This window comes from Schistocerca americana, chromosome 2, assembly GCF_021461395.2.
Source record: "Schistocerca americana isolate TAMUIC-IGC-003095 chromosome 2, iqSchAmer2.1, whole genome shotgun sequence".
NCBI classification, from domain to species: domain Eukaryota; kingdom Metazoa; phylum Arthropoda; class Insecta; order Orthoptera; family Acrididae; genus Schistocerca; species Schistocerca americana.
The window spans coordinates 58,426,348-58,448,949 of NC_060120.1; positions in this window are offsets into that span (position 1 = coordinate 58,426,348).

Here is a 22,602-nt window from a genome sequence, read left to right on the forward strand (position 1 = left end):
TTATATACAACTTCTCGCTCACAGAAAGATCCGTATATAAAAACCGGAAAACTGCTCAAATCACACCAATATCGAAAAGGGAAACAGGAGTAATCCACTGAATTACAGGCCTATATCACTAATTTCAATTTGCAGTATGGTTTTGGAACATACACTGAGTTCGAACATTATGAAGTACCTCGAAGAAAACGATTTATTGACACATGGTTCAAGTGGTTCAAATGACTCTGAGCACTATGGGACTTAACATCTGAGGTCATCAGTCCTCTAGAACTTAGAACTATTTAAACCTAACTAACCTAAGGACATCACACACATCCATGCCCGAGGCAGGATTCGAACCTGCGACCGTAGCGGTCTCGCGGTTTCAGACTGAAGCGCCCAGAACAGCTCGGCCACACCGGCCGGCCTATTGACACATAGCACGGATTCAGAAAATATTGTGAAACACAACTAGCTCTTTACGGTCATAAAGTAATGAGTGCTGTCGACAGGAGATGTCAAATTGATTCCATGCTTTTTGATATCCTGAAGGCTTTCTCCACCGTTCCTGACAAACGTATTCTAACCAAACTGCGTGCCTACGGAATAATCGTTTCAGTTGTGCGACTGGATTCGTGATTTGCTGTCAGAAAGGTCACAGTTCGTACTAATAGATCGAAAGTCATCGAGTAAAACAGAAGTAATATCCCGCGTTCCCGAAGGAAGTGTTATAGGCCCTCTGTATTAACGACATAGGGGACAATCTGAGTAGCGCTCTTAAAGTGTTTGCAGATGATGCTGTCATTTAACGTCTTGTAAAGTCATCAGATGACCAAACCGAATTGCAAAATCATTTAGATAAGCTATCTGTATGGTGCGAAAACTGGCAATTGATCCCGAATGAAGAAACGTGTGAAGTTATTCACATGAGTACTAAAATAAATCCGCTAAATTTCGATCGCGCTATAAGTCACACAAATCTGAAGACTGTAAATTCAACTAAATACTTAGGGATTACAGTTACAGATAACCTGAATTGTAATGATCACGTAGATAATGTTGTGGGTAGAGCAAACGAAAGACTACGATTCATTGTCAGAACACTTAGAAGGTGCAACAGGTCTACTAAAGAGCCTGCTTAAACCACGCTTGTCCGACCTATTCTGGAGTATTGCTGTGCGGTGTGGGATCCACATCAGGTGGCACTGACGGATGACTTCGAAAAAGTACAAAGAAGGGCAGCTCGACTTGTATTATCGCGAAGTAGGGGAGATAATGCCACAGACATGGAACGTGAAATGGAGTGTCACTCACTAAAGCAAAGGCGTTTTTCATTGAGACGGGATCTTCTCATGAAATTTCAGTCACCAGTTTTCTCCTCAGATTGTGAAAACATTCTGTTGGCACCCACCTACATAGGGAGAAATGATGATCACGATAAAATAAGAGAAATCAGGGCTCGCACAGAAAAATTTAACTCTCGTTTTTCCCACGCGCCGTTCGAGAGTGGAACAGTAGAGAGACAGCATGAACGTGGTTCACTGAATCCTGTGCCAGGCACTTTATTGTGAATAACAGAGTAATCACTGAGCCGCGGCAGTCTTGCGTTGATGCTGTTCAGTGTCGAGCATTTTGTCACAATCGATTGGGGTCTTATTTCTCCCTGAGTTACTACCATAGCGAGTTGCTGACTTGCCTATGTCAGTGGCAGCAGCAGCGCTTATCGATACTAGTACTGCTGTACCATCTTTGGTGTAACCACTATATTTCCTTGTGTGGTGTGTGTGGCAGTCGGTCGGTTGGGACAGAGCAGCGAGGAAGTCTCCACAGTGCGAGGTCAGAGCAGGACCGATGGAGACAAGCAAGCGCGGTCAGATTATGAGACGCTAGCTGCGAGAGCTACGAAGTTCGTTGCCCACCGAATCTGGACACTGAAGTTGAGTGGTCAGTTAACCTGTTATGAAACCTTAACTGCTGTGACATCTCTTCGTTCATTGCCGGTTGTTGCTTCCTGGGCCGTTCTGGCTAGCAGCAGTGTATGGTGTGCTGGAGTTGGCGAAATTTTACAGCTGTCTTCCTGTATGGTCTTTAACTATTAAATTGGTTGTTACTTATCAGTGAAGTGCATCAGCGATATTTTCTGTCTTGTGGCTGTTAACGTCCCAGTTACCTGCACTGGTCGTGTGTTTTTCCTCGCCGTGTTCATGCTGTCCGTCACAGCGTGTAGGTCGACAGCCTTTTCGTTGCTTGTACATACACTCCTGAAAATGGAAAAAAGAACACATTGACACCGGTGTGTCAGACCCACCATACTTGCTCCGGACACTGCGAGAGGGCTGTACAAGCAATGATCACACGCACGGCACAGCAGACACACCAGGAACCGCGGTGTTGGCCGTCGAATGGCGCTAGCTGCGCAGCATTTGTGCACCGCCGCCGTCAGTGTCAGCCAGTTTGCCGTGGCATACGGAGCTCCATCGCAGTCTTTAACACTGGTAGCATGCCGCGACAGCGTGGACGTGAACCGTATGAGCAGTTGACGGACTTTGAGCGAGGGCGTATAGTGGGCATGCGGGAGGCCGGGTGGACGTACCGCCGAATTGCTCAACACGTGGGGCGTGAGGTCTCCACAGTACATCGATGTTGTCGCCAGTGGTCGGCGGAAGGTGCACGTGCCCGTCAACCTGGGACCGGACCGCAGCGACGCACAGATGCACGCCAAGACCGTAGGATCCTACGCAGTGCCGTAGGGGACCGCACCGCCACTTCCCAGCAAATTAGGGACACTGTTGCTCCTGGGGTATCGGCGAGGACCATTCGCAACCGTCTCCATGAAGCTGGGCTACGGTCCCGCACACCGTTAGGCCGTCTTCCGCTCACGCCCCAACATCGTGCAGCCCGCCTCCAGTGGTGTCGCGACAGGCGTGAATGGAGGGACGAATGGAGACGTGTCGTCTTCAGCGATGATAGTCGCTTCTGCCTTGGTGCCAATGATGGTCGTATGCGTGTTTGGCACCGTGCAGGTGAGCGCCACAATCAGGACTGCATACGACCGAGGCACACAGGGCCAACACCCGGCATCATGGTGTGGGGAGCGATCTCCTACACTGGCCGTAAACCGCTGGTGATTGTCGAGGGGACACTGAATAGTGCACGGTACATCCAAACCGTCATCGAACCCATCGTTCTACCATTCCTAGACCGGCAAGGGAACTTGCTGTTCCAACAGGACAATGCACGTCCGCATGTATCCCGTGCCACCCAACGTGCTCTAGAAGGTGTAAGTCAACTACCCTGGCCAGCAAGATCTCCGGATCTGTCCCCCATTGAGCATGTTTGGGACTGGATGAAGCGTCGTCTCACGCGGTCTGCACGTCCAGCACGAACGCTGGTCCAACTGAGGCGCCAGGTGGAAATGGCATGGCAAGCCGTTCCACAGGACTACATCCAGCATCTCTACGATCGTCTCCATGGGAGAATAGCAGCCTGCATTGCTGCGAAAGGTGGATATACACTGTACAAGTGCCGACATTGTGCATGCTCTGTTGCCTGTGTCTATGTGCCTGTGGTTCTGTCAGTGTGATCATGTGATGTATCTGACCCCAGGAATGTGTCAATAAAGTTTCCCCTTCCTGGGACAATGAATTCACGGTGTTCTTATTTCAATTTCCAGGAGTGTATTTTTTCCGTAGACTGATTATTGTGCCTTGGCTGCTTTTAGACGCCAATTTTGAAGACGTAGTGCTGCTGGTATCCTCGACCTCGGCTGATACTTTCCGTTATCGTGCTATTGGTCGGGCGGAAGGGAATTGATTAGGTTGTTGGTCGGTCCTTCAGCCGTCCCTGGGTCGGGTTGCCATCCGATTATTTAACCTTACTCTTGACTGCCTGTCTCACCTCACCTTACGTTAGAGCTGCCTCCACAGGTCGACCCTTGGAATACTTCTGAGAACCACTGTTCTGTTGGTTTTAGTTTGTGATTTTCATTTCAGTCTGATGTACTGTGCGATGTCTTCACCCGTCTATTAATTTACTTTCTTTTAATTTTGAAGTAAGCCATTCAGCCGCTTAAATTGAAATTTGAACATTTATTTGTTTAAAAACTAAATTTTGAATGTTTGTACTATCTGAAATTTTTGTTATCCAGACCTTAAGCCCTGAGTTGTTCAATGTCCAATGTGTGGCCTCCAGCCGAGCTTTTACGTGAAATATTTTTAAGATAAGGCATTCAGCTGTCTTAAACTAAAATTTTGAAAACTGATTTGTTTAAAACTAATTTTTTTGTAAATTTGCTCTATCTGAAATTCTTGTTATCCGGGCCCTAACCCCTTAGTTGCTCAATGTCTTGTGTTTAGCCTTCAGCCGAGTATTTATGTGAAATATTTTTTTAAGTAAGGCATTCAGTCGTGTGTATTTTTAAAGCAATTTTTCTAGCTTGTGTTCAGGCTTTCAGCCGTTTTGCTTTTAGTGTGGTTTTGGGTCTTCAGCCCAGCAGGTATTGCAAGTTTTTGTAACTAGGCCTTCAGCGTATTGTTTTAATTTGATCCTTTTAAAGCAATGTGTAATTAAGTGGTTCTTAGGAAAATAAAGGTTTGTGTGTTTGGTGCAACTAACAGTAACTGATTACGGCCGCCTCCACAACCACAACCTGATCCGCTCTATACTGCAAAACCAGATTTCAATCACATAGATGTAGATGTAGACGTAGACGATATTCCTCCTCTCCCATCTTTGCAGAGACCTTTATCATTTCTTGTCTTATCAGTCCACCTGATTTTAGGTCCTTCTATAACAACACATCTGAAAACATTTCGATTCTGATAGTGTCAGTGCGAAAAGTTGGATAAACTAATCACTAAAGCAGTAAAAAAGTGTTTTCTCTTTCCTGAAAGGAATACACCAGACATTCGTCTGCAGCTACTATCTCAAGATCGGGCACCTGCTCGTAAAAGTTGTCAGGCGTGAGAGGCATCGCCGCCTTGTGCAGGTTGCGACTTTGGCGTCACTCGCCCGGTGCACACGAGTAGCTGTTCATAATGCACGCGCAGCTCGGCGAACGAGTGCAGGGCACCGCTGTGATTGCGCATTCCGTTTCTCCACCGGCGGCGACAGCGCGACGCGGCCACAGCCCTCTGCCACCCGCAGTGGAGGTGCAGGCGGCTTCTCGGAGGCGCACTTCGCCGCGCGCTGATTGCTTAATGCAGTTAGCATCGTCCCCCTAGTATTCGAAAGTCTGCACGGTATCACCGAATATTTTTTTACAATAAACGTAACTTTTATTTAATTTATTTATCAGGTTCCGTGGCATCATGCGAGCCAGAGTTTCTTGGTCGTGGTACACAGTCGGCATATAGCTGATTTACAAAAAAAAAAAAAAAAAAAAAAAAAAAAATGTTGTAGTAGGAGCGGGGAGGAAGTTCAAAAATGGCTCTGAGCACTATGGGACTTAACATCTGAGGTCATCAGTCCCCTAGAACTTAGAACTACTTAAACCTAACTAACCTACGGACATCACACACATCCATGCCCGAGGCAGGATTCGAACTTGCGACCGTTGCGGTCGCGCGGTTCCAGACTGAAGCGCCTAGAACCGCTCGGCCACAGCGGTCGGCGGGGAGGAAGTGGTAAGGTGCTGAGTCGAAAGTACTTCACATATTCTACAAAACATAATTTACTAGACGAAGACTGGATTTTAATATTAGAGCTCAAAAGTTTTCCTCGCATTTAAGCGACACACACTCTCACTTCATATTACAGCTTCTAATGACACCATTCTACAAAAATAACAGATTGACAGTCTGATAGCCACGAATATGAAATCAAACTCAAATTACAAGTTTTACGCACTGACTGTAAATCAGTGAAGAAAGGCTTCCACAGAGCTTAGTTAACAAGGGTACAAATGAAACTACACCCAAACATAACAAAGAAAGAAACGGTGATTTTCATAAAAGGAGGCAAAACACCAAGAATGCGGAAATCAACATAAGAGGACAAAAAATAAAAATCTCATCAGACTTTAAATACCTAGCGGTGACATTGCAACCAACAGCCAAATGCTTCACAAAATATACAACAGAACGTGCAGCCCAAGCAATAATAGCAATACAGGACATGAAAACATCCGCCTACGCAATCTAGAAACGGCCATAAAATTATTCAACGCAAAAACCTTGCCAATCCTCGCCTACGGGATAGAGGTTATATGGTACAGAAAAAAATCTGCAAACACTAGAAAAGGTAGAGTCGACTTATCTAAAAAGAGAATTAGGTCTCTCAAAGACAACAAGATCTAGACTAGTGTATCTGCTAGCGAGAGAGATGTTTCTAGTCGAAGACATCAAATTTCGATGTACGCTGCCACACACCAAGGCTTCCAGAAATCAACTGACGAACCGCTCATGGACAGCACGAAACTTGGAACTGCGACATGTCGTAACTAGATATCTCTTCACGGCTTTCTTCTTCTTATTTGCATAAACAAAAGTTATCACGACCCAGCCAGATCATGTGTGTGTGAACTGTGTAACGAAGCCTGTGAACAATATCATATAGAACTGTGCAGTAAAAGAGTTAAATCTATAAATGAATATGCAAAAATGTAAAATGTAAATGTAAAATGTTAAGCAAAGTAACTGTATATGACAAATGGCTGCAATTTATTAAATAAATAAATGAAAGAGTTAAAAAACTAAGCTGCGTTTTCGCAAATTTTGACATAATCCAATTTCAGAACAATGAACTTGAAATTACCAAACAAATTACTAAAACTTGTAAAAGGTGCTATAACCAAGATCACGGCAGTGAACAGATTTTTACAAGAGAAACGATAATTACATAACTTCATCTATTGAACGCTTTAAAATTTAAGCTTCAATATACAAATACCAAGTATCGTAAATCTTAGGCACCCAGCCTTTTCAAACAGTATCTACCTTACAGGAGCTGGTGCAGCACATTACAAACAGTGGTAGTTACAAGAAAACGGTTGAGAATGAAATAGCGATTTTCTGTAACTAGCCCCAAGTAATAATTACCACTGACTAGCTTGCAGTATGACAAATTAAAACACTGACTAGCTTAATACGTGACAAATTAAAACCCATTTTACTTAAGAGCGTAGCTCCAAATAATAATGCACAGGCTCCAGTCCCACTGTCAAATGGCTGCTTCCTGGGTTTTAACAAAACGTTGGTTATCAAGGAACTATTTATAGTGCCTTAACAAAGAAAAGTCCGCCCGCAGCTCGTGGTCTCGCGGTGGTGTTCTCGCTTTCCGAGCACGGGGTCACGGGTTCGATTCCCAGAAGGGGCAGGGATTTTCACCTGCCTCGAGATGACTGGGTGTTGTTGTGTCGTCTTCATCATCATCATTCATGCCCATTACGGTCAGAGGAAGGCAATGGCAAACCACCTGCACCTTGGCTAGTGCGGTGGTGTGGGTCTCACGCATTGTTCCCCTACGCTCTGTCAAGGTGTATGGGACATCGTCATCATCAACAAAGAACATCTGGATGGAAATACTTGAAACCTAGATTTGTTACCACAAGCTACAAGCATAACTAGAACATAAGAAACGGCACTTATGCGTTGGTTACGTGCAATAGCTATTGATTTGAATGCTAACAAAACACGATCATCTTCAGGTCACAGCACTGTTCAAATGTTAATATGATAACAAACATAACTCGGTTTTCAGTTGAAACTAGGGAGACGGGACAGTACAAGCCGTTCAAAGATTCTCACCACTTTCTGGAGGACCCTGTGGAAGAAACGATTGACACACACCTCATCTCTCTAGACCAGCTAGAATTAACACAATGCCAGAGCAAGAATAACTGATACAACTCCCTCAATATTCTGCCAGAATGTCACCAATTCATTGCTGGAGGCTCCAAAACAGTCCACTCCACACAGTTCCAGAATAGCACACAGTTTCCTGATCTGCTCTTCGGGATGCTAGCAGAGCCCTTCGAGACACCCGTGCCTCTAGCAATTGCAAGCCGGACCACACTGCTATACAAGTAACAGCCATCTTAGGAAGACCGCAGACGACGGCCCCGGCACCTGTTGTCACCCTCCGCGTCCCTCCCATCACCTCGCGGGGAGCCACCACACGACCCAGGGCGCTACTGTCGAAGCGAAAACCACTGAAGCACGCACAAGCCCAAGTAGCCTCCCACCCGTTGCACAAAAAACCCTCCGAGGGGAAAACTTGGCGAGCACAATCGAATTATCCAAGAAGTTAGAAGAGGCAGCAAAACCATCACCAAAATAAAATGATTAAAGAAAATCGGGCGGCTTCAAAAGAATTAAGGCATTAATAAAACACGAAAGTAACTGAGTCACAGTTTACGTGTAAATATCACGTTACAGAGGAATATTCTGAGCTACTGCGAGGAGCCCCTATACAGAATATAAGGAGTGTGCCAAAAGGAAATTTCATTCAAAGTTCCTTGCAGATTAAAACTGTGTGCCGGACCGAGACTCGAACTTGGTAGAGCACTTGCACGCGAAAGGCAAAGGTCTCGAGTTCGAGTCTCGGTCCGGCACACAGTTTTAATCTGCCAGGAAGTTTCATATCAGCACACACTCCGCTGCAGAGTGAAAATCTGATTCGGGAAATTTCATTACTTTGACAAGGGTAATTGGGGTTTATTACTCATTCTTCTGTTCTGTTGGAAGCCTTCTGAAAATCAAACTTTCCGAACAGTATACAATTCACTTTACAATGGTTAAGAAAGTGTTACCCAAGCCTAGTATTCACAGCATGAATTTTCCAGTTGCTTCTGAATAAGTCATTACTGTCGACAATAAATTTCATGAAGGAATGCGCACACAGCCTACATCAAGTTGTCGAAGATAAACCGCTGACAAGACGAACCCGCTTTTCTGAGCTCTTCAGTGTCAGAGACAGCTCAGATAATTCTTAACGTGAAGATAGTGGTATTCAGTTTCTGCACATCTTGAACGTGACACTTCCAAAATAACCTTCCATCTACGTTCAGTCGCAACTCAGGCTGACTCTTTGTCCACCTTCGGTCACTAAAATTCACCTTCCACAAGAGTGTGAGCCACTTGCTAATATTGTTAACTACCCTATTAGCTGCATCATATATACTACATTCCAAGTCTGTCATAAAAGCACTCGTGTCATCGGAAACGAAAACAAAAATGCTCACTCATCTGTGAAGTACACTGGCAGCTCACGAATATAAACCAGGAAAAGCAACGGACTGACAACAGAGCCCTATGGCACCCCCGACCCCAAACTAGACCGAGTCACAGCGGAGAGACGTGCAATACGAGTTACCGACACAGCCGCCAGAAATACTGCATGCCTGAACTGCATGCAGACCCTCGACACTGAAAAGCGATGAACTTGTCTCATCACTTGGAACTTTTCTATGGCAGAACACCCGATATAGCGTTTAGTCTCAACTTGTGATTATCCAATAATTTGGAAAGCCGCTTTAAACTGTGCTCCAGATAAGGCCATTCTACAGGATTACTTTTCAACTTACATTTATACTGTAAGGGCCTTATAGTTGGGATGATGAAGTGTGGAGTGCGGTCGTGAAGGCCAGTTGGCGCTCTAAGGACTAATGAAATAGCATTAGCAATATAGATATATTTACCAGACGAAAAACGCTCCTGCTGGAGCACAGAAAAGGCGAGTATGTTCCTCTTTGAAAGACTGACAAAAACATTTACATGCCAGATAAAGTTATTTGTATATTTCAACAGATATAAACAATAAACAAGTATGTATAATACTAGCTAAACAAAAAATTGTTTGCTTTCCATTTTTTTTTCATGTATCTGAAAAGAGTAAAAGAGAATTTGTAGTCCTCCCAGATTCACATAATTCTTGACAATCATTTTTAGTTCTTTTCAGGCATGTCAAGACCCTTTGCAGGCCATTTTTTGTCACTGCTGTACCACTCTGGGCATATTTATGTAGGCGTGACGTGCCCATTGTACAGAGACAGCGCATCATAAACTTTTATTGGTAAAAAAATGCTAACCCTTCCGATGACCCTAGGACCTTTGACAAGTTTTCAGTACATCAGTTAAAACTACATTTACGCCTCAGACCGGATATTACGTGCATAACTACGCTAACTTTGAACCTCAGCATCTCGTTAACGGAGAATGATACTGGAAAAAGTTTCACCTTTCTCCTACAAAATCGTTTTATGAAAATATGGTAAAAATTTCGAGAGTTTTCATGAATAGAAATTTTAGAAGCAGCCATCCCCACTGTTGGTACTTTTGGTACACAAAAATCAGGATTGTTTGGGTGTATCATGGTAACGATACAGATTTTCGAAATGTCTGAGGAATGTTTGAGGAATTTGCTGCTAAATTTGAGCCATCTGATATGGTTAGTTATTTGGGTAATTATGCCCCGCAGTACAAAAACGGCTACAAACCGGTTTTTCCGGTTTTCTGCATAAGTAAATAACTTTAAACCTTCGAATTTATGGCCGGCCGCTGTGGCCGAGCGGTTCTAGGCGCTTCAGTCCGGAACTGCGCTGCTGCTACGGTCGCAGGTTCGAATCCTGCCTCGGGCATGGATGTTGGTGATGTCCTTCGGCTAATTAGGTTTACGTAGTCTAGGGGATTGATGACATGTTAAGTCCCATAGCGCTTAGAGCCATTTGAACCAAGAATTTCGGTAACGGATAATGATATCACAAAACGTTTCAAAGTTCTGAGAGGATATTATCATAGGAACATCTTGTTAAAATATCTACGAATTCCGATGTACCTAAAATTCATCGTGTTTCGGTTTTCTGAAAATTGTCCATGAGCCATCTGAGGTCAGCCTCAGACAACACCTGATGCAAAACATCCACCCGGCTGCCCCAAATTGCCTGGGCTGGAGGAAGTGTGTAATGTTTAAATTTTGACACTGGACTGAAGAATAGCTGCTATATGCCTGTTCGTTCGGTCGTATTCACGTGGTTCCTAGGACATGAGCTGTCAAAAACACTTGACTCATTATTTCCGTGATCAGTAGAACCAGAGATATGAACCCCTGAAGAATTTTTGGGAGCGGGGTCTTCAAACATATCGGTACTCCACTATCGAGTGAAGTGTTACAATTAAATCACCCTCTCCTCGGCAGCAACGAGGAAGGCTGCCAATGCAGCACGCAGAGTAGAGGGTGCTGATTCTTACGTCTCAGCAGATTCTCGCGGCCGTTGTCTCCATCCCGGAAGCTCAGATAATACCGCAGTAAGCCTGCTTAGTTGGATGCTAAATTCTCGCGTCCCATACAAGCGGGCCCGGGTTCATTTCCCTGCTGGGTTGGAGATTTACTTCGCTCGAGAACTGGGTTTTGTGTTGTCATCATCATCATCATCATTTCATCCTCATCACCGGAGCGCAAGTCGCTCACTGTGGTGTCGACTGAAATAAGACTTGCACTTGGCAGCCGAACTTCCCCGGATGGGGCCTCCCGGCCGACGATGCCATACGCTCATTCCCATTTTACACAAAACCGCAATCACATGCGGGCAGCAGACTCAGGCGCACGCTGTGCAGTGACGTTGACGACCAGATCGTTGTCCGCTTAAGTGCCACCTGAAACATCGACAGTGAGCGAAAGGATTCCTGTAACACCTGCATACGGAAGTGCCACCGAGCTCCGTAACTGGTGGGAAACACCGTGGCACTTCCAGTCTAAACTCCCTAAAACCGTTAATGGCTTGCTTTGTGCTAAGGTTAGCCCAACAGATTGCTCTGCGTAGCCGGCAGGTGTGACTGCGCGGTTCTAGGCGCTTCAGTCTGGAACCGCGAGACCGCTATGGTCGCAGGTTCGAATCCTGTCTCGGTCATAGATGTGTGTGATGTCCTTATGGTAGTTAGGTTTAAGAAGAAAGATTTAAGAAGAAAGGTTTAAGAAGAAATGTTTAGTGAAGAAAGGTTTAAGAAGAAAGATTAAGAAAAGGCAAACCTACGTTTCTAGCATTTGTAGACTTAGAGAAATCTTTTGACAACGTTAACTGGAATACTCTCTTTCAAGTTCTGAAGGTGGCAGGGGTAAAATACAGGAAGCGAAAGGCTATTTACAATTTGTACAGAAACCAGATGGCAGTTATAAGAGTCGAGGGGCATGAAAGGGAAGCAGTGGTTGGGAAAGGAGTGAGACAGGGTTGTAGCCTCTCCCCGATGTTATTCAATCTGTATATTGAGCAAGCAGTAAAAGAAACAAAAGAAAAAATCCGAGTAGGTATTAAAATCCATGGAGAAGAAATAAAAACTTTGAGGTTCGCCGATGACATTGTAATTCTGTCAGAGACAGCAAAGGACTTGGAAGAGCAGTTGAACGGAATGGACAGTGTCTTGAATGGAGGATATAAGATGAACATCAACAAAAGCAAAACGAGGATAATGGAATGTAGTCAAATTAAATCGCGTGATGCTGAGGGGATTAGATTAGGAAATGAGACACTTAAAGTAGTAAAGGAGTTTTGCTATTTAGGGAGTAAAATAACTGATGATGGTCGAAGTAGAGAGGATATAAAATGTAGACTGGCAATGGCAAGGAAATCGTTTCTGAAGAAGAGAAATTTGTTAACATCGAGTATACATTTAAGTGTCAGGATGTCATTTCTGAAAGTATTTGTATGGAGTGTAGCCATGTATGGAAGCGAAACATGGACGATAACCAGTTTGGACAAGAAGAGAATAGAAGCTTTGGAAATGTGGTGCTACAGAAGAATGCTGAAGATAAGGTGGGTAGATCACGTAACTAATGAGGAGGTATTGAATGGGATTGGGGAGAAGAGAAGTTTGTGGCACAACTTGACTAGAAGAAGGGATCGGTTGGTAAGACATGTTTTGAGGCATCAAGGGATCACAAATTTAGCATTGGAGGGCAGCGTGGAGGGTAAAAATCGTAGAGGGAGACCAAGAGATCAATACACTAAGCAAATTCAGAAGGATGTAGGTTGCAGTAGGTACTGGGAGATGAAGAAGCTTGCACAGGATAGAGTAGCATGGAGAGCTGCATCAAACCAGTCTCAGGACTGAAGACCACAACAATAACAACAAGTAGTTCTAAGTTCTAGGGGACTAATGACCACAGATGTTAAGTCCCACAGTGCTCAGAGCCATTTTTTGCTTTGCGTAACCCACAGGGGGCTTGTGTTTCCTGGAACACCTGCACAATTCAGAGACACCGACAAAACATGAATGGTTTCTTGGACGGCTCCTGAACGCGTGTTTCCAGGGAGGTCGAAGGACACGCTTAAATATGCCCAAGCCTGCAGACCTGCTTTTCCCCAGGATACAGCGTTCCTATTGGATCCCGCCGAATTAGTGGGTGGTGCTTGAGAGTATATAATTCCCAAACCTCACACACTTTCCATCATTCAGCTCTAGTCGGCAGATACGTTTGCTGTTAGTGCAACAGCCCCATCTCTAGTAAATGAAGGCGAAACACTCAGCAGCAGCAAACACCAGCATCGCTAGTGGCAGTGGCATGCATCTCCACCACTGTGACTTGGAGGAATTGCTATTTAAGTACAGGTTAAAAAATTTCTTAGTATGTATTTTTATCAATATGTTAGGATTTCGTTGTACTTAACATGTGTTAGTAGTATACAACAATTCTTACAGTTGTTTCTGTGTTTGTTCCAACATGAACGGTGACTACTGGGAATTTTACACAGTGTCATTGACGATTAAATTAATTTACTCAGTGATTAAGTATATTTGGCAAAATTGTCACCAAACAGTTTTACAGTATTAATGAATATGAACAGAGATTCTGCGTGCTGTAAGTTAAGAAATAATCTATTAACATGGAAGACATTTCAATCCCAATGAAAACAAACCTAAGTAGTTGATCTTAAGGCTTCGACGCCATCACAGAACAAAGCAAAGCCTAAACTTACCAAAGCATAAGCAGCAAATGGAACAATTTTCAATATACAAACACTCAGCGGTACATGAATATCATATTGCCATTAATCAGCAGGATAATAAACTAGCCGACACTGCTCCCACGAAGGGAGTTTTAACCTATAAGAAGAAAAAGATAAATTGTAGCCCAAATAAAGACCTGAAAACTAACGGCCGAGTTATAATTTGATCTCTTGACAGATTTGGTCTAGCGGAATGTTGGGGTGCTTGGGCTCTGAAAAAGATCCCGTAAGTAACTTCTATTCCGGAAATGCAGGACGACATGGCGTGACATAGTCCTGAGTTCCGCGACCAAACACACGACCACGGAACCTCTAGTGTGGGCACAACTCGTCCAAGTCGTAATGAATTCCTTTCGGCCGGCCACAAAAGACCAAACAGGAAAGGAAATGATTGGAGAAACTTGGTATGCGATGGGCAACCACCAGTCCATCTAGGACTAATGTAATCGTGAGGTGACTACCTGCTATACAAAACAAATATCAGCACATTGAAATAACAAGGTTAAAATTAGCATATAAACACCAGCTGTGACAAACAAGAACCAGCTAGACTGTTTATCATAGGATCCTGAACTTTCAGTGACCCTGACCAACTGATAAATAACCGATCACAAATTCCGACCGAAACCTGAGAAGCAATTCATGCTTACATATGAACACACAAGAACCATATTACAATTAATGAGAAGGCATACTTCTGTGCTAAGGCGACCAGAATGATAAACATGAAATATAACCCCAGGTGAGACTATTTGACCTACTATAGTATAAATTGGCAATCATTAAAAATACAAATATAAATTTAAAACCAAACTTTCAAAACACTTAAACAGCCAGATTTGATTATTACCCTGGTTTACGGCAGAGGCATACGAAGGCCAAGATTTGTGAACTTGGAGTAACTGAATGCCTACGGCACTTAATCTGTTATAGTAAATGTTACATACGACAATTTTCCATGAGGCGAGAGACCACAGTCAAATATTTTAAGCTTCTCAGCAGGAGAAACAGATTAACAAATATGTCATCTGTTTCCTCGTACACAAAATAACTGAGCCGTTGAGCCATGGCGGCACATTTCACTATCGATAACTTTTAGCTGACGTCGGCGCAAACGAGAGAGGGAGAGAGAGAGAGAGAGTGGTGCCGGGGCAGTTCACCATTTGGCGGGAGTTTTCGCACAGAGGGGATCGGGAAAAGGGGGGGGGGGGTTGAGCAGCAACATAGCTTCGAGCGACGTTCACGGGCCGTGTGGATCGGCACGACTTCTTTAAGACTGAGCAGAAGGCAAGATCTGGTTCGCTTATGTTGCGCGCGACTAGTTACTCAGCTCTGTGCACAGACTTCCCGCTCCGCAAGCTGTTTGAACAGATGTTCATGTTTACATTTCATTGAGTCGCTATGGCTCTGAGCACTATGGGACTCAACTGCTGTGGTCATCAGTCCCCTAGAACTTAGAACTAATTAAACCTAACTAACCTAAGGACATCACACACATCCATGCCCGAGGCAGGATTCGAACCTGCGACCGTAGCAGTCGCACGGTTCCGGACTGCGCGCCTAGAACCACGAGACCACCGCGGCCGGCTGAGTCGCTATGTACGCCTTGTTGCTTGGCTCTGTGATTTTGTGAATAGTGTATTACCCTGCCTGCTACGTGCTATTTTGAAGTAAGTTGTTTTAATCTACTGCTCAGCGTTCTCTCACAAAAAAAAATAACTTCTGATTATGTAATGGGCCCAGTTGTCACGCATTGCTATATCAGGGGCCTACATCTTATCTAGTTTTCCTTTTTCTTTTTCAATTGAGATTGCCTTAAAATTCTTATGCAAGAGAACCAGTTGTTGTGAGTTTTAATGGTTCTTTTTCACTATGTTTTAGGAGCTGGTGGACTTCTGGTTTTACAATTATCCAGCTCTTTTTAAGCATGTTGTAGCTCCAGCTACTGGTAAGACCCCAGCGAGTTGTTTTTTTGTATTTCTTCCTACATGAAATTGCAGCTCCCTTCCTGTAGTTGTATGTTAGCGAAGCTTATTTGCTAGGGTGTATCAACGTATTGGAAACTCTCTGTAAGTGCAATCATGGTTAAATCATAACTTTACTTCTAGTATAATCTAGTCAGAAAGTTACCTTTCTTGTTTGTTAACAGCACTTACTAAGTTCCTGGCGCAGTGTTCCGTGCCGGCAGCTTCTTATCGCGTGGGCTTTGCTTATTTGCAGCCGTGTGTACAGCTCTCGAGCATTTCCCAGCGGGACTTGCTATTTGTTTGTGTTGTGTACTGGCAAGACAGCCAATCTACAGTGACGGGTAACCGAGAGACACGCGCTTAAACTCACGCAGGCTGGCGTGTGGTCTGAAACAGGATACGTAATGAATGCTATAAAGAAAAGTACTTAACTTTAATCCACAATTGGTGAACATTGGTCTTGTTACTGTACATGCTTCATTAGATACATAGCAAAGGATAAATGGCGCCTTGCTAGGTCGTAGCAATTGACTTACAAGGGGAGGCCGCCAATTGTGAAATTCAGATTCGATTCATACTGTGTATAATAAAAGCTCATGGCCAGAGGTGTAATGTGGCAAAGCACCAAGGTGCACTTCTCAGCCGTGGTCGAGAAAATCGACAGTTAAAAGGAACCGTTGCAATGAAATACTCTCTACGATAAACAATTTTCTACAGCGTTGTGGTGCAGCGGTAAGCGCTTGGGTTTGTAATCCGCAGGTAGCCGGTTCGAATCTCGCGCCATGCAAATTTTTTTTTTTTTTAGTATTTGCTTTTTGTAATTTATATATATAATTCCGGGCAATCAGTTTCAACAATTATGCATATAATAAGTTGTTGAAAGTCGTTTGTCGTGGAAAAACTGGCGACTTCGAACATCATTATGTTTTTCGCAAACAAAGTTGTATTTCACAAATATTATTAATTGTCTTCATAATGTTAACCACGTATAGTTAATGGAAGACGTAGAAACGATATTCCGAAACGAATACGTATAGCGTAAGTCAAACGTTCGAATTAGAATAGAAACCCCACGAACACAAATTTGCTGTGGCAGGTATGAAATATAAACTCCGTTACTCGCTCGTTACACTTGAAGGACAGACGTTGAATGGGCCGAAACGAGCCGCCGCATAACAGCGTAGTTGCCTGCTAACTTCGAAAGATGGTAGATGCGGTCCCTAGCGCAACTTATAACATCGTCGAAAATCAGTGCGGACGGGAGAGCTTTGGTACACCCTGTTAAACAAACGGAAAAATGGAGGCGGTACAATTGGAGAGCGATCCGCCTTCACCAACATGCATAAGCAATACATATATATATATATATATATATATATATATATATATATTTGAATTACAAAAAACTAATAATAAAAAAAAGTTGCATGGCGCGGGATTCGATCCGGCGACCTTCAGATTACGAACCCGAGCGCTTACCGCTGCGCCAGGACGCTCTGGAAAATTATTAATCGTAGAGAGTATTTCACCGCAACGATTTCTTTTAACTGTCGATTTTCTCTACAACGGCTGAGAAGTGCATCTTGGTGCTTTGCCACATTACACCTCTGGCCATGAGCTTTTACTATGCACAGTATGAATCGAATCTGAATTTCACAATTGGCGGCCTCTCCTTGTTAGCTGAAGGCTATGCTAACTATCGTCTCGGCAAATGAGAGCGTAATTCGCAGTGAACCTTTCCTAGCAAAGTCGGCTGTACAACTGGGGCGAGTGCTAGTAAGTCTCTCTAGACATGCCGTGTGGTGGCGCTCGGTCTGCAATTGCTGACAGTGGCGACACGCGGGTCCGTCGTATACTAGCGGACCGCGGTCGATTTAAAAGGCTACCACCTAGCAAGTGTGGTGTCTGGCGGTGACACCACAGTTTGTAATCGCGATTCCTGGCTGTCTGTGCTCAAGTTGAGTACCATATGTTATATGACTTTCACTATAAACGAAATAATTTTGCTGTCAGCCAAGAGGCCTTTGATTAACTGACTTCACACAGGAAATTTTCTCCTTAATGTTTAATATATATTTTACTCTTGTTCTAAGATTTATTGCAAATCTTTTGCGTAAATCTTTGGGAAATCCCTGTGTTATCTTTGTTAATATTTATCTTTTTGGTGTCCGATTTATGTCTCGGACTTGAATTCACTAGAAGAAATTTATCTAGAACTATTTTCGTTATTTTAATTGGCTACTTTCTTTAAAATTGTTTAATTTAAAAATTTAAAAAGCCAATATCGTTAAGGTCTTATTTCTTGAACCTGTTTGACGTTATTATTATTGTAATTTAACCGTTGTCTCACTCGCCATTTTGAACCCCCCTAATGGCAAATTAACTTCAATTTTTCTACCTGTTTTTCAAAGGGGACCTGTTGTCAAAGAAAATATATAAAAATAAATGTTGTTTTTCTTCACAGGCAAATGACGTTAGGTAAAGGGGCCTAGTCCTTCCACGTCTCTTTCCTGATCCTGGTAACTCACGGTTTCAATAGCCTGCAACAGTCTAAATTAAGACCTTAGAAAAGAACGCTTTAACAAACTAATTCGTAGAATATAACGTATAAATGGCAGCATACTACATACAGAAATTTAATAGTATGTCAAAGTAACTTTAAGTCACTGTTCGGGAACAGGCTAACGAATCAGTCACTTCCTTTACCCATAGCAACATACAACAAACGGACTATTCGAAATGTTGCAATTGTGTTAGAGACAAGTCCACTGCTGTTGTAAGTACGGAGGTGCGAACATATGTCATTAGAAACAACAGTTACCATCACCTGAACATGTGACTTCCGCTCCTTATGTGACGGTTTTATTGAAATCATCAGCAGTCCTTCAGCGACTTAAGGTCCACCAATATTCAAGAAAGGCAGTAGGAGCAATCCACTAAATTACAGGCCCATATAATTAACGTCGATATGCAGCAGGATTTTGAAACGCGTATTGTGTTCGAATATTATGAATTACCTCGAAGAAAACGGTCTATTGATACACAGTCGCCGGCCTATGTGGCGGAGCGGTTCTAGGCGCTTCGCTCTGGAACCGCGCGACCGCTACGGTCGCAGGTTCGAATCCTGCCTCGGGCATGGATGTGTGTGATGTCCTTAGGTTAGTTAGGTTTAAGTAGTTCCAAGTTCTAGGGGACTGATGACCTCAGATGTTGAGTCCCATTTGAACCATTTTTTATACACAGCCAATACGGATTTATAAAACATCGTTCTCGTCAAACACAAGTAGCTCCTTACTCGCACGAAGTGTTGAGTGCTGTTGAGAAGGGATTTCAAATTGATTCCATATTTCATGATTACCGGAAGGCTTTTGACATTGTACCACACAAGCAGCTTGTAGTGAAATTGCATGTTTATTGAATATCGTCTCAGTTATGTGACTGGTTTCGTGATTTCCTGTCAGAGAGGTCGCAGTTCGAAGTCATTGACGGAAAGTCATCGAGTAAAACAGAAGTGATTTTGGCGGTTAAAAAAGGTAGTGTTATAGGCACTTTGCTGTTCCTTACATATATAAACGATTTGGGAGACAATTTGAGTTGCTGTGTTAGGTTGTTTGCAGATGAAACTGTCTTTTATCGACTTGTAAACTCATCAGAAGAAACAGCAAAACGATTTAGAAAAGATATCTGTATGGTGCTAAAATTGGCAGTTGACCCTAAATAACGAAAATGTGAGGCCATCCACATGAGTGCTAAAGGAAATCCGTTAAACTTCGGTTACACGATAAATCAGTCAAATCTAAAGGCCATAAATTCAACTAAATACCTAGGAATTACAATTACAAACAACTTAAATTGGGAGGAACACATAGAAAATGTTGTGTGAAGGGCTAACCAAAGACTACGTTTTATTGGCAGAACACTTGGAAAATGTAACAGATCTACTAAACAGACTGCCTACACTACGCTTGATCGTCCTCTTTTAGAATACTGCTGCGCGGTGTGGGATCCTCACCAGATAGGATTGACGGAGTGCATTGAGAAAGTTCAAAGAAGGGAAGCACGTTTTGTATTATCACGAAATAGGGGAGAGAGAGTCACTGAACTGATACAGGATTTGGGGTGGACATCATTAAAACAGAGGCGTTTCTTTCGTTGCGGCGGAATCTTCTCAAGAAATTTCAATCCGCAACTTTCATCTCCGAATGCGAAAATATTTTGTTGACGCCGACCTACATGGGGAGAATCGATCACCATAATAAAGTAAGGGAAATCAGAGCTCGTACGGAAATATACAGGGCTATTACAAATGATTGAAGCGATTTCATAAATTCAGTGTAGCTCCATTCATTGACATATGGTCACGACACACTACAGATACGTAGAAAAACTCATAAAGTTTTGTTCGGCTGAAGCCGCACTTCAGGTTTCTGCCGCCAGAGCGTTCGAGAGCGCAGTGAGAGAAAATGGTGACAGGAGCCGAGAAAGCGTATGTCGTGCTTGAAATGCACTCACATCAGTCAGTCATAACAGTGCAACGACACTTCAGGACGAAGTTCAACAAAGATCGACCAACTGCCAACTCCATTCGGCGATGGTATGCGCAGTTTAAAGCTTCTGGATGCCTCTGTAAGGGGAAATCAACGGGTCGGCCTGCAGTGAGCGAAGAAACGGTTGAACGCGTGCGGGCAAGTTTCACGCTAGCCCGCGGAAGTCGAGGAATAAAGCAAGCAGGGAGCTAAACGTACCACAGCCGATGGTTTGGAAAATCTTACGGAAAAGCCTAAAGCAGATGCATTTCTTAAACAGGAGATTGGAAAACCGATGGATCGGTCGTGGTGGAGATCATGATCAACAATTCATGTCATGGCCTCCACGCTCTCCCGACTTAACCCCATGCGATTTCTTTCTGTTGGGTTTTGTGAAAGATTCAGTGTTTAAACCTCCTCTACCAAGAAACGTGCCATAACTGCGAGCTCACATCAACGATGCTTTCGAACTCATTGATGGGGACATGTTGCGCCGAGTGTGGGAGGAACCTGATTATCGGCTTGATGTCTGCCGAATCACTAAAGGGGCACATATCAAACATTTGTGAATGCCTAAAAAAACTTTTTGAGTTTTTGTATGTGTGTGCAAAGCATTGTGAAAATATCTCAAATAATAAAGTTATTGTAGAGCTGTGAAATCGCTTCAATCATTTGTAATAACCCTGTATAGGTGTTGATTTTTTCCGCGTGCTGTGCGAGATTGGTATAATAGAGAATTGTGAAGGTGGTTCCATGAATCTTCTATCAGGCACTTAAATGCGATTTGCAGAGTATCGATGTACCATACAATGCTGTGGTCCAAACGTACATTCTCTGAAATTTCTAACTCAAATTAAGGTTCAAATGGCTCTGAGCACTATGGGACTTAACAGCTGAGGTCATCAGTCCCCTATAACTTAGAACTACTCAAACCTAACTAACCTAAGGACATCACACACATCCATGCCCGAGGCAGTATTCAAACCTGCGATCGTAGCGGTCGCGCTGTTCCAGACTGAAGCGCCTAGAACCGCTCGACCGCTCCGGCCGGCTCAAATTTAGGCATTGCTTTGATACTAGAAGTCTTCTCTTGGCGAGGAATGCCCTTTTCGCCAGTACTTGTCTGCTTTTGATGTCCTCCTTGCTTTGTCCATCACGTGGTTATTTTGTCGCCTAGGTCTCATCCATATACTCGTACAATCACAAACTACGAGATCGAACTACTACGCTAACAGTCTCACGGCACCTGCCTAACAGAAATGCCTCGCTGCGAAAGCCCCGCTTTCCCCGTCAAGTGTATCCTGTTCGACCCTAATGCCTACGAATCATCGCTGGCAAAGCCCCACAACACCTCACGTTCATAGACTTTGTTTTTACCTCATGTAGTACGCTCGAGCAGGGCCGGACGGGAGTCGCCGTTGAGCGTTCGAGTATTATTTATTTAACATCATCTTCACTCATATAATAAAACAAAACGCTTCCAATCACAATAAATGTCCTAATGTACACGAAAATAGACGAAGTCCAGTTTTATGGGCCAAAATCTATATAGTTTTTCACGTTCGACTTAGAAAGTCATCACCTCTCCGAGCACATTTACGTCTAAACCAGTATTTCCACTTACTAATACAGATTTCCGTGATTTAGCAAATTCCAAATCACGCCCTATAATTTACAAAGTCAAATAACGTCTTTCTCATATCTAGGCAGAAAGTGTCTTCCACCTGCTAGATGTACACTCCACAATCGACCTCCTCTCAACTAAATAAAGAAGTCAAATGCGAAGAAGCACTCTACCGAACAATTTACATGATAACAGAATAATGAACCAGCGCAAACACACGTCCATATTCAATCCTGTCAATTTCCCACTTGATCACAAAAGCTGTCCAACACATACTAAGTATTAGTTCGCTATTATGTCGTCTAGACGACTACACGGTTAATTCAAATGCATTTCCGGATTGTAACAGCCCTCTCCATTTGAAGGCCCCCCCCCCCCCCCCGCCCCCCCACAATTAGCGGGAAACTTGAATCATTCCCACCACAGGCCCCACATAGATAGATTAATCATACCAAATCGAACACATATATATCTGATCGCCATACTTACAACAGAATGACATTCGACAATGAGCGAAGTATCTGAAATACGCCCTGCTTACGGCTCTGAAAAAAGAAATATCTG